Genomic DNA, 14493 nt, shown 5'->3' with positions numbered 1-14493 from the left:
CCAAATATACCCCAAATATACCCTAAATGTACCCCAAATATACCCCAAATATACCCTAAATGTACCCTAAATATACCCCAAATATACCCTAAATGTACCCCAAATATACCCCAAATATACCCTAAATGTACCCCAAATATACCCCAAATATACCCTAACTATACCCTAAATGTACCCCAAATATACCCCAAATATACCCTAAATGTACCCCAAATATACCCCAAATATACCCTAACTATACCCTAAATGTACCCCAAATATACCCCAAATATACCCTAAATGTACCCCAAATATACCCTAAATATACCCTAAATGTACCCCAAATATACCCTAAATGTACCCCAAATATACCCCAAATATACCCTAACTATACCCTAAATGTACCCCAAATATACCCCAAATATACCCTAAATGTACCCCAAATATACCCCAAATATACCCTAAATGTACCCTAAATATACCCCAAATATACCCCAAATATACCCTAAATGTACCCCAAATATACCCCAAATATACCCTAAATGTACCCCAAATATACCCCAAATATACCCTAAATGTACCCCAAATATACCCCAAATATACCCTAAATGTACCCCAAATATACCCCAAATATACCCTAAATGTACCCCAAATATACCCCAAATATACCCTAAATGTACCCTAAATATACCCCAAATATACCCTAAATGTACCCCAAATATACCCCAAATATACCCTAAATATACATCAAATATACTCTGAAGCAGATCCTTGGGGTCCTGGGAAAAGGTTCCAGGGACCTTTGAGGAAGTTCACTTTGACATGTTAGAGGGAACTCTAAGGCTTGTTGATCAAGTCTTTAAAGTCCTTCTACTGGACCTGGAATATTGTTTGGGTCCTTGAGGAAGTGTTTTTAGGGTCTCTTAAAGATCTTAAGGACTCCTGGAAAAAGTTCCAGGACTCCTTGAGAAAGATGAGAGGGGCAAAAATAAACATTAGTGATGAATGCTTACTAAAGGGCGTCTTATTGAACGTTTCCGATGATTTGTGACTTTCTTCCTCTCAGGAATGAGTTAAAATATTTGCTGGTGTTTATTTGGACCGGAGTCATGTCTCCGTCTCCGTCCTGCCGTCGGGGGACTTCCGGAGCTTTCAGTCAGCTAAAAGGTGCTGTTGCTAAGTGACGGTGGTCCCGCTCTGGAAGCGTCTCCTCCCCGCCGGCCGCCCGACTCCGCAGCCAAACCTCAAACCAAACACACCCGAGGGCTCTGCAAACACTGGACTCTTCACTTTCAGCAGCGTTTCCTGCTGCTGCGTCCAAACACCGAGGGGACCCTTTAGTCAGCTTTCAGCACACAACACTGTCCTCCTCGTGTAGACCTGCTCTGACAGAGCGCGCCTCAATGAGCGCTTTGTTCTGTTGACTCTGCTGAGGAGTCCGGAGGAAGAACAGTGACCTGAGTCCATGAGAGAGAGCTGGCAGCGAGCGACTTCACGCCGGCTCTTTGTGCAGCAGCAGAGACGTCTCACTGAGACGCTCTTTAAACGTCCATCTGACACGACCCACACAGACTCTGAGCTTTGTGCTCCTGTCTGGAGCCACACGGCTTCTTTCTCTCTGTTGGTTTTTAACTGTTGTATCAGAGCTGCAGCTGCAGATATGAAACAACTGATCACAAACACATCTGACAGAGGAAAGACGGTTAATACGGGCTCATATCTGTTTGAACCAGCAGTCAGGTGTCTGTAATCATCCCTCCTGTTCATACTGGATATTAAAAGATCCTTCAAATGTGCTTTCAAATCCACAGTGTGTCCACACAGTCATTTAAAGTCTGTGTGAAGCTTCTATTCAGCTTCATCAGTCTGAGTTAGTCATATCAAGTGGATATCTGACACATTTACAGTCTTTTTAGCATCAAATTCCCTCTTTGTGTTTCCTCGGACAGTGTTTCCCTGTTGAGCTGCAGGTGGAAGTATAGTAACAAAAAGAGGAACTTTGGCACTAAAAAGACTGTAACGTTGAAAGATATCTACTTGATTTGACTCATTTGGACGCTGAAGCTTCATATTAGCTTCAGACTGTGGATTTTGTCCTCCATCACTTCCATTGTAAGGTCATTATGAAGGGATCTTCTAATGGTCAGTATGAACAGGAGGAATGATTACAGCAAGAAAAACAGCTTTAATGTTCATTTGACTGACTGTTGGTTTGAGACAGGCTTGAAAAATTGTGAACTCGTCCTTTAAATCTGAAACATTTCTGATATTTGGACACGAGTCTCCTCAGATCATCAGTTTATTTCCTGTGTTTGAATGTGAAGTCGGTGTCATCATGTATAAACTAATCTCTACATGATGAATGAATCATCAGTGTGATTTTATTTCACTTTCAGTAAAGTAACATCTTTCATAAAGTTTCATTTAAAGCAGCGGCTTAAATGATGTTAAACAAATCAAAATAACATCATTTTTAAATTCTCTCACTATTTCTACATTTATAAATTCATTTAGATGTTAATCAGAGGTAGAAGAAGTATTCAGATACATTACTGCCTCTAAAAGTACCAATACAGCCATGTAAAACTACTCCATTACAAGTAAAAGTACTGCATGAAAAGTAAAAGTACAGTAAAGTAAAGTATTGTCAGCCTGATCTGCTGCTTCACACCAACATTCAGACACATTTAGGATCGTCTCTAGAATTTCAACCTTTTATTTATCTGTAAAAAACCTCGTTAAGATTAAGAATCAGAGGAAACACAAAATGTGTCTCAAAATGTTTCACAATGTAAGAGTCAAACAATTAAAACACATTATAAATGTCTAATATATAATAGGCTCTGGGGGATTTCAACCATTGCAAACTTGATGTCTTTACCTGAGTTTGGACACTAGAAACAGTAAAATTCTTGACAAATGCAAATATGGAAATATCCAGAACGTATACACAGCCAAATAGGTATTAGCCAGGTTCATTCTTACAGATACTTGTGAACATATTGACTGTAATCTGTCGTGGAACGTCCACGTGAACTCTGTGTGTGCACGAGGATCCGACAGAGACTCTACTTCCTGTGCGGTTGGACAGAGAGTAGTGATGATATTTGATGGTGCTGTGATAGAGAGAATATTACGTTACACGATCTCCACAAATAAACAGACTGGTCCACACAGCAGCGACAGTGATGCTGTCTGAGAAGACTACAGTTAGACAGGCTGACCCCCCCCAGGTCCTGGATCACAATACAAACTGCTGCCATCAGGGACACGCTAGTTAAACAATGAGGAGGCTGTGCTGCACCGCTCTCAATACACTTTATGTCTGTTGCTGCACTACAGTTGTATGTAGTTTTATATGGCAGCTTTTATGTCCACAACAAATTTACCTAGGGATACACACACACACACACACACACACACACACACACACACACACACACACATATATATATATATATGTACAGTACTGCTTGAAAGTTTGTGAACCCTTTAGAATTTTCTGTATTTCTGCATGAATATGACCTAAAATGTGATCAGGTATTTATACAAGTCCTAAAACTAGATAAAATGAACCCAATTAAACAAATGAGACAAAAGAAAAATCATTTTTTTCATTTATTTATTGAGGAAAATTATCCAATCTTACATATGTGTGGAGGCAACAGTAAGTGAACCCTTGCTTTCAGTAACTGGTGTGACCCTCTTTAGCAGCCCAAACATTTACAGTAACTGTTTATCAGCTCTGCACATCAGCTTGGAGGAATTTTAGCTCGTTCCTCCTCACAGAACAGTCTAAACTCAGGGATGTTGGTGGGCTTCTCACCATGAACTACATGTTTCAGGTCCTTCCACAGCATTTCTTGAGGATTAAGGTCAGGACTTTGACTCGGCCGTTCCAAAACATTATCTTCCTTCTGCTCTAACCGTTATTTGGTGGAACGATTTGTGTGTGTCGGATATCTTGACATTTTCCTGTAGAATCTGCTGGTACGACTCAGAACTCACAGCTCCATCAATGATTGCAAGCTGTCCTGGTTCAGAGGCAGCAAAGCAGCCCAAACCATGATACCACCACCATGTTTCACAGATGGGTTCAGGTTCTTACGCTGGAATGCAGTGTTTGCTCATCGCTAAACATAAAGCTTCTCATTCAAGCCAAAAAGTTTGATTTTGGTCTCATCCATCCACAGAACATTGTTCTAATCACCTTCTGGCTCCATGTGGTCTTTAGTGAACCGTAGACGGCAGCAATGTTCTTTTTGGAGAGAATTTGGTTTCTCCTTGCAACTCTGCCATGAACACCATTGATGTTCAATGTTCTCCTGATGGTGGACTCATTAACATGGACTGTAGCCGCTGCAAGAGAGACCTTTAGTGTCCTAGATGTTACCCTGGGGTCCTTTGTGGCCTCCTGGACTATTACACACCTGCTCTTGGTGTGATTTTTGTTGTTAGACCACTCCTGGGGAGGGTAGCAGTGCTGTTGGATGTCTTCAATTTGTACATGATCTGTCTGACAGTCGACTGTTGGAGTCCAAACTCTTTAGAAATGGTTTTGTAACTTTCCAGCCTGGTGAGCATCAACAACTCTTCTTCTAATGTCCTCAGAAATCTCCTTTGTTTGAGCCATGACACACTTCCACAAACCTGTGTTGTGAAGCTCAGAGTTTGACAGTGAAGACTCAGATTTCTCTTCTTTAAATAAGGCAGGGCCTCCCAGACTCACACTGGATTGTCATCCCATTGATTGAAACACTCGACTCTAATTTCCCCTTCAAATGTATTGATAATATTAGAGGTTCACATACTTTTGCCACCTACAAATATGTAACATTGGATCATTTTCCTCAATAAATAAACAAACAGGTGTAAAGGTTTTGTCTCATTTGTTTAACTGATGTCTCTTTATCAAATTTTAGGACTTGAATGGAAATCTGATAATGTTTTAGGTCATATCTATGCAGAAATAGAGCAAATTCTAAAAGGTTCACAAACTTTGAAGCAGCACTGTATATGTGTTTTCATATATGTATATATGTATATATGTATGTATGTATGTGTATATATATATATACAGATGTGGCTGAAAATATTGGTCCCATTAACTTAATATTTAGTAGCTCAGCCTTTGGAGGCAATAACTGCAGTCAAACTCTCTCTGTAACTCTGAATCAGGACTCATAGCAGCCGCTTCAGAACGCTCCAACGTTTTCTTCTCATCCTCTCTCAGCTGCTTTCTGATGTATGTTTGGGGTCATTATCCTGCTGGAAGACTCATGACCTGCGACTGTTTCCCTCCAAAATGCCTGGATAGTCCACTACAAACCAAACATAGACATGCACTGATAATAAAATATCTTTTAATTTCAACACTGTTCAGGGTGAATGGTGCATTATTTATATATATAAAATATTACGTCTTAGAGACACTCAGGACTTCTTAAAAACAACCTCAATCTATCAATAATCCACAACCATAACTCTCTGACACATCCAGACTCTAAAACATGTCATATTATATGTGAATAATGGAAATAATAAAATATGATACATACAGAAAAGGTGAAAAACAATAATAATAACAGTAATAATAAAAAATAATCATGATAAGTTTATTCATTGTGCATGTTTCAACTTACAGAGACAGAAATACCAGATCAAAGTGTAATAAAATGATAAAAAAAAGTGTCATTCTGAAATAAAATCTTGTGTTTTTAGAGGAAGAAGCAGAGTCAGTATGAAGTCCATCACAGACACAGAGGTGTGATGATAACCTCCTGACCTCCACAGCACGCTCATTATGATGTCATTATGCTTGTCATTATGCTGTTATCCAATCAGAGAGTGCAATCTGCTGCAGCCATAATGAAGTTACAGATTAAATCTGAAAGCTGGAGAAACTCACCTGATGAACTTTTTAACCCTTTGACTTCTGCACTTTCATTCATTTATCATCTGTTTCTTCTTCTGTGACTCTTTGACTGTAAATCAGTCAATGTTCCTGCTGTTCATGTGTCAGTATGTGTGGAGTTATCAGCAGTTTCCTGTATTCTCATAGAATTTGCATAAAGTTGCATATTAAATTCCTATAAAACATGATATAAAAGACAGGTCAGGTTTTAATGCTGTAAAATGATTCACAAATTGTAAAATTGAATCAAGTCTTTATAGATGGTTGCTGTGATTTGTTGCAGCTCTTTCACAACAACATCCTGTTGAACAGAAACAGTCAATAAATAAAACAGACAACTGTCAGTAAACAGGTTCAGTGATGATCTTAAACCTCTTAGACACTGTTATACAGCATCAGTGCTGCCAAACATAACATTATTCAACAAAACATCAGCTTCATTAACAATTCAAATGTTTTCAACATGTTTTCTGTTTGTTTAGTCCAGTGAGTGAGCTGTGATCCGGCTGAGGTGGAAAGTGAGTCACATTTTCTTTTGTGCTGAAATATTAACCCTGAAATATTCAAACGATCTGTTTAATATGATATTGAGAAATGATCCTGATTTGTATGAAGTTCAAATCAAAACCTCTCATAAACATGTTAGATGATAGACAGCGAGGTCCAGGACCAGAACTTAACTAAATATTATTAAATTATTTAGTGATGAAAACCCTCTTAACAGTGTGTAGCAGTGACAGTAACAGGAGTAACAGCAATGGTCCTGACGTGAATCTGTTTCCACTGTTTCCACCTGCTCGCCTCGTCTCTACATGCAGCTCTGCCTTCAGTCTGATCTCAGAGCTGCAGAGCTGCAGAGCTGCAGAGCTGCGAGGCGTCTGACATCTGAGGCTCAGTGATAGAGGCTGCAGCCAGAACGTGATCTCCCTGTAGGCCGCAGTTACATCAAAGAGGAGCTGGAATCATATTAAACTCTGCCCACAGCCCTCAGACACTGCTAAGACTACTGACACTCACAAACGCTCACTAACACTGACAAACGCTCACAGTCACAAACGCTCACTAACGCTCACAAACACTCACTAATGCTCACAAACACTCACAAACGCTCACAAACACTCACAGTCACAAACACTCACTAACGCTCACAAACACTCACAAACACTCAAAAACACTCACAGTCACAAACGCTAACAAACACTCACTAACGCTCACAAACGCACACAAATATTAAAAAAACGCTCACAAACACTCACAGTCACAAACGCACACAAACATTAAAAAAACGCTCACAAACACTCACAAATGCTCACAAACACTCACAAATGCTCACTAACACTCACAAATGCTCACAAACACTCACAGTCACAGACGCTCACTAATGCTCACAAACGCTCACAAACACTCACAAACGCTCACTAACACTCACAAATGCTCACAAACACTCACAAATGCTCACAAACACTCACTAACAGTCACAGTCACAAGCGCTCACTAATGCTCACAAACGCTCACTGATACTCACTAATACTCACTAATACTCACTAACACTCACTGACGCTCACTAACACTCACAGTCACAAACACTCACTAATGCTCACAGTCACAAGCGCTCACTTATGCTCACTAATGCTCACTAGCACTCACTAATGCTCACAGTCGCAAGCGCTCACTTATGCTCACTAATGCTCACTAGCACTCACTAACAGTCAGTCACAAACACTCACAAACACTCACAAACACTCACAGTCACAGACGCTCACTAATGCTCACAAATGCTCACTAACAGTCACAGTCACAAACACTCACTAATGCTCACAGTCACAAGCGCTCACTTATGCTCACTAATGCTCACTAGCACTCACTAATGCTCACAGTCGCAAGCGCTCACTTATGCTCACTAATGCTCACTAGCACTCACTAACAGTCAGTCACAAACACTCACAAACACTCACAAACACTCACAGTCACAGACGCTCACTAATGCTCACAAATGCTCACTAACAGTCACAGTCACAAACGCTCACTAATGCTCACTAATGATCACAAATGCTCACTAACACTCACTGACGCTCACTAACACTCAGTCACAAACACTCACTAATGCTCACTAATGTCACTGACTCTCACAGTCACAAACGCTCACTAATGCTCATTAACACTCACTAATGCTCACTAACACTCACTAACACTCACAAACGCTCACTGATACTAACTAACGCTAACAAACACTCACAAATGCTCACTGACGCTCACAAACACAAACAGTCAGAAATGCACACAAATGCTCAGAAATGCACACAAACACTCACTAACACTCGCAAACACTCACTAACGCTCACAAACGCTCACAAACACAAACATTCAGAAATGCTCACAAACTCTCAAAAACACTCACTAACGCTCACAGTCACAAACGCTCACAAACACAAACATTCAGAAATGCACACAAACTCTCACAAACACACAAACAAACACGCCGTTTGTTTGACATTGAACTCACATGAACGGCTGAAGTGAAACAGTGATTGATCAGCAGCGAGCAGCGAGGGATCACGGCTGAAAGCAGCTGTGATGTGACTCAAAGAGTTTGACTGAGTCCTCGCAGAGCTGATAAATGTCCCATGATGCACCATTATTTGTGACCACCACGCCGACATCACAGCGCCGCTGAGCCGCCGCTGAGCCACTGCAACACATCCAGATTCTAACAACAAGCTCGTTAAATCTGCAGAGGGATTAACGAGCTCAAATCTCCATCACAACGCTTACAGAACGCTCAGAGAACGTTCTACCGGAGGCAACAAAGGACAAAAAGACAGTGTGTGTGTTACTGTGTGTGTGTGTGTGTGTGTGTGTTGCAGTGTGTGTGTTACTGTGTGTGTGTGTGTGTGTGTGTGTGTGTTGCTGTGTGTGTTTGTGTGTGTGTGTGTTGCAGTGTGTGTGTGTGTGTGTGTTCTGGTCAGACACACATACTCATGTTGCTGCCTGTTGTTGAGTCTTCACAGCTCTCACAGACATCTGTGAAAACTTTTTGGTGTTGAACCACCAGAACAGCTTCTACAGTCTCTGAACTCTTCATCATTGTTCATAAAGATCTTCCTCATGTGGTGTTGTGATGATGGTGGTGGAGAGCGCTGTCTAACACGTCAGCTGGGTTGAGATCTGGTGACTGTGAAGGTCATAACATATGATTCACATCATCTTCATCCTGTACCAGTGGTCATAAAGCTCTACTTATTATTATGAACTCATTATATTGTTGTTTGTGTTTTGGTATTTTCAGTGTTTCCTGTTTTTTTCTCCTTTTTATGTTTTAGTGTTTGTTAAATTTCTCTTGATGTTTCTTTTAGTTTCTGCTGCAGTTTTGGATTCATTACTTTTATCTGCTAAATTTGTGGATTGATGCATTTTCTTTGTCTTTTAGTATCTGCTGCATGTTTGCATTGCTTCACACTCTGCATGTTCTGCATTTATTTCTTTGAATTTGTGTTTAACTTTTGTGTGATGTTTCAGTGTTTGTTGGATGTTTGTAGGATTTTCATGCTTTCACATTGATATCTGCTTCAGGATTTGTGCTTTTGTCTTAATGTTTGTTTTTACATTTGAAGCCGTTTCAGTTTATTGTATCTTTTTACATTTGGAGCATATTTATTATGTTGTTATATTGTTATAAGTGTAATTTTGTCATTTGCATGCTTCATTCCAGACAGATGACAGGAAATGCGTTGCACTCAGACTGTAGTTCATGTTTGGCACATTAAGCTGCACCTCACAGGAGGACAGTTATTTAACATGTGTGTTGTCATATTTGTACATCTGTGATCCAGTTAATGACAGAAACAGTTCATGCTTCAGTTTCAGTGTTTGTTGGATGTTTGTATGAACACATTTCTCTCAGTGTGTTTGTTGTCTCTGTTCATCACACCCTAACCGTCTGACGGCGGGTGGAGGTGCTGGGTGGTGTGACATCATCACTGACCTCAGTGAGGTCACCCTGTACTGATGTCACACAACACAGTCTGTCACTATGAGGAGCGACCCTTTAAATGATCCATGAAATGTTATAAAATGAGTCAGATGATCTGAAATTTACAGGGTGATGTTACCATGGTAACAAGGTCAGGTTAAATAAGGTTGTTATGTGAGTTACTCTGGTCTGAACACAATAAGATGCAAATAATACACCATCAAACCCCATTCATGGAACCATTAATACTGTCATTAAGGAATTACAATTAGTTTTAAAGGGTTAATTAAAGTGTAAATGAACATATGAACAGACTTCTAACGGATTATCTCCACAGTTTAAGGAGGTTAAATCCTTTTGAACCTGAGAGAAAAAAATCATCCTCTAATTAAACCTCATGAGGGCAGAAATGAAGAAGAACCTGTGATGCATTTTAACAGTTTCAGTAATTAATATTAACATTTTTAATTCTTTAATCTCAGCAGGTGATCCATTAAAATTCTCTGTGAAGCATTTGTGGATTTAGATTTCTCTGAATGTTTCTACATGATCCAGTGTTTGCTGCATGTTTCTCTTTTGTTTCCTTATTTCTTGAAGAAAATCTTCCTTTCTGTTGGAAATATGTTGAAATATTTTCACTGCACAGGCAGATTTTAAAGTAGTTTAAATAGGACAGAAATGAGTTGATGAGATTTTTTCAGACAGCTTCACATGAAACCCTGCAGACGTTAAGACAGAAATAAAGTTTATGAATCATGGTGAAGAAAGAGAAACACACAGTCATTACTGACGCTGCTTCTCCTCCCTGGATTGGTCAGTTCCCCGGGGAGATGAGCCAATGGTTGTTCCTCTCTCATGTCATTGTGGGCAAAATGTCCTGAGAGGAAGTTTGATGGACGTCTGCAGACATGAGAAGAATCCGTTTGTAAATGACAGAAGAACAGGAGTCCTCAGACTGTGATGGAGGTCCTGGTGGTGCTGCAGCTGGTTCTGGATCAACATCACCATGTAATACTCACACCATCACAACATCACACCATCACACCATCACACCATCACATCATCACACCATCACAACATCACATCACACCATCACACCATCACAACATCACACCATCACACCATCACATCACACCATCACACCATCACATCACACCATCACATCACAACATCACACCATCACATCACACCATCACATCACAACATCACACCATCACAACATCACACCATCACATCACACCATCACATCACATCACACCATCACATCACACCATCACAACATCACACCATCACAACATCACACCATCACATCACACCATCACAACATCACACCATCACATCACACCATCACATCACATCACACCATCACATCACATCACACCATCACATCACATCACACCATCACACCATCACAACATCACACCATCACATCACACCATCACATCACATCACACCATCACATCACATCACACCATCACATCACACCATCACAACATCACACCATCACAACATCACACCATCACATCACACCATCACAACATCACACCATCACATCACACCATCACATCACATCACACCATCACATCACATCACACCATCACATCACACCATCACAACATCACACCATCACAACATCACACCATCACAACATCACACCATCACATCACATCACACCATCACATCACACCATCACATCACAACATCACATCACATCACACCATCACATCACACCATCACATCACATCACACCATCACATCACATCACACCATCACAACATCACACCATCACATCACACCATCACAACATCACACCATCACATCACACCATCACAACATCACACCATCACATCACATCACACCATCACATCACACCATCACATCACATCACACCATCACAACATCACACCATCACATCACACCATCACAACATCACACCATCACATCACACCATCACACCATCACATCACACATCACATCACACCATCACATCACACCATCACATCACATCACACCATCACACCATCACATCACACCATCACATCACACCACATCACACCATCACAACATCACACCATCACAACATCACACCATCACACCATCACACCATCACAACATCACACCATCACAACATCACACCATCACATCACAACATCACACCATCACACCATCACATCACACCATCACATCACATCACACCATCACACCATCACATCACACATCACAACATCACACCATCACATCACAACATCACACCATCAAATCACACATCACAACATCACACCATCACACCATCACAACATCACACCATCACATCACAACATCACATCATCACATCACACCATCACATCACACATCACAACATCACACCATCACATCACAACATCACATCATCACATCACACCATCACATCACACATCACAACATCACACCATCACACCATCACAACATCACACCATCACATCACAACATCACACCATCACATCACAACATCACACCATCACACCATCACATCACATCACACCATCACACCATCACATCACACATCACAACATCACACCATCACATCACAACATCACACCATCACATCACACATCACAACATCACATCATCACATCACACATCACACCATCACATCACACATCACAACATCACACCATCACACCATCACAACATCACACCATCACATCACAACATCACACCATCACATCACAACATCACACCATCACACCATCACATCACATCACACCATCACATCACACCATCACATCACAACATCACACCATCACATCACGACATCACACCATCACATCACACATCACAACATCACACCATCACATCACATCACAACATCACACCATCACATCACACATCACAACATCACATCATCACATCACAACATCACACCATCACATCATCACATCACACATCACACCATCACATCACACATCACACCATCACACCATCACATCACAACGTCACATCACAACATCACACCATTACATCACATCACATCATCACATCATCACAACATCACATCACAACATCACACCATCACATCACACCATCACAACATCACACCATCACATCACAACGTCACATCACAACATCACATCACAACATCACATCACAACATCACAACATTACAACATCACATCACAACATCACAACATCACATCATCACATCACATCATCACATCACAACATCACAACATTACACCATCACATCACAACATCACATCACAACATTACAACATCACATCACATCACAACATCACAACATCACATCACAACATCACAACATCACAACATTACAACATCACATCACATCACAACATCACAACATTACAACATCACATCACATCACAACATCACAACATCACATCACAACATCACAACATTACAACATCACATCACATCACAACATCACAACATTACAACATCACATCACATCACAACATCACAACATTACAACATCACATCACATCACAACATCACAACATTACAACATCACATCACATCACATCACAACATCACAACATCACATCATCACATCACATCACACCATCACAACATCACAACATTACAACATCACATCACAACATCACACCATCACAACATCACAACATTACACCACATCATCACATCACATCACAACTTCACACCATCACAACACATCATCACAACATCACAACATTACACCATCACATCACAACATCACACCATCTGTGATAGTGCTGTAGTTAGGGTCTGGTTAGATTTAGGTACAGGTTATGTTTAGGGAAAGTTTGGGTTAAAATGATCACTTGAAATGTGGTTTTTACCTCCTTAAAGTTAGGTAACCTTTGTTGTCATGGCTACAGTAAACACCACAACAATCGTTGTTATAGTTTGTTTTTTTTTAAATGTTCCGTCTTGCATTTTGAAACGAGAAGTGAACAGCGGTCTACTGCAGCTCAGTCCACTTTTTACCATCTATCTATCTCTCTAACCATCCACCCAACCCGCCTCCTCCCAGTATGAAAACTGTCACCTTATATTGACTCACCTGAACAGCGTCACTTCCTCGGGTCATAATTACTACAGCCGCTAGATGGCGTAAACGTAACTATTGGTCATTTTTGCCGGCCTGAATTTTAGACCTATACTGTTGTTCTTCTTGTGAGGACGAGCTGTATTTTCATATGAGGTGATTATCATATTGGATTATTAATAATATAATTAGCGAGTATTTCTTTTTATTTCCGTGTAATGACATGATGTATTCTTACATCAAGGCTCAGCTGAGGGAAATCAAAGCAGCACAGATGCTGTGAAACCTCCGGCGGGACTCTGCTGCTGCTTCATGATCAGAAGAAGAAGAAGAAGAAGAAGCTGAATCTTCTTACATTTGCTCCCATGAAACGAGTGTGATCCCTCCGCTCCTCACAGATCGTTAATATCAGAGGTGAACACGTCTCCGTGGGACTCTGAACATGACAGGAAGTGAAGTTTCAGCTCCGCTTTCTCTCTAATTATTTACAAATGTACATGATTCTGATCCTGGATCTGACTCTTTATTTAAATGTGTGAACATGAACCCAAAGCTTCAGATTTTTACTGTCTGTGTTTACGTGTTTATTATGTCTGAATG

The sequence above is a fragment of the Thunnus albacares genome, chromosome 11 (assembly GCF_914725855.1).
Source record: "Thunnus albacares chromosome 11, fThuAlb1.1, whole genome shotgun sequence".
NCBI lineage: Eukaryota > Metazoa > Chordata > Actinopteri > Scombriformes > Scombridae > Thunnus > Thunnus albacares.
This window is presented reverse-complemented; position numbering follows the sequence as displayed.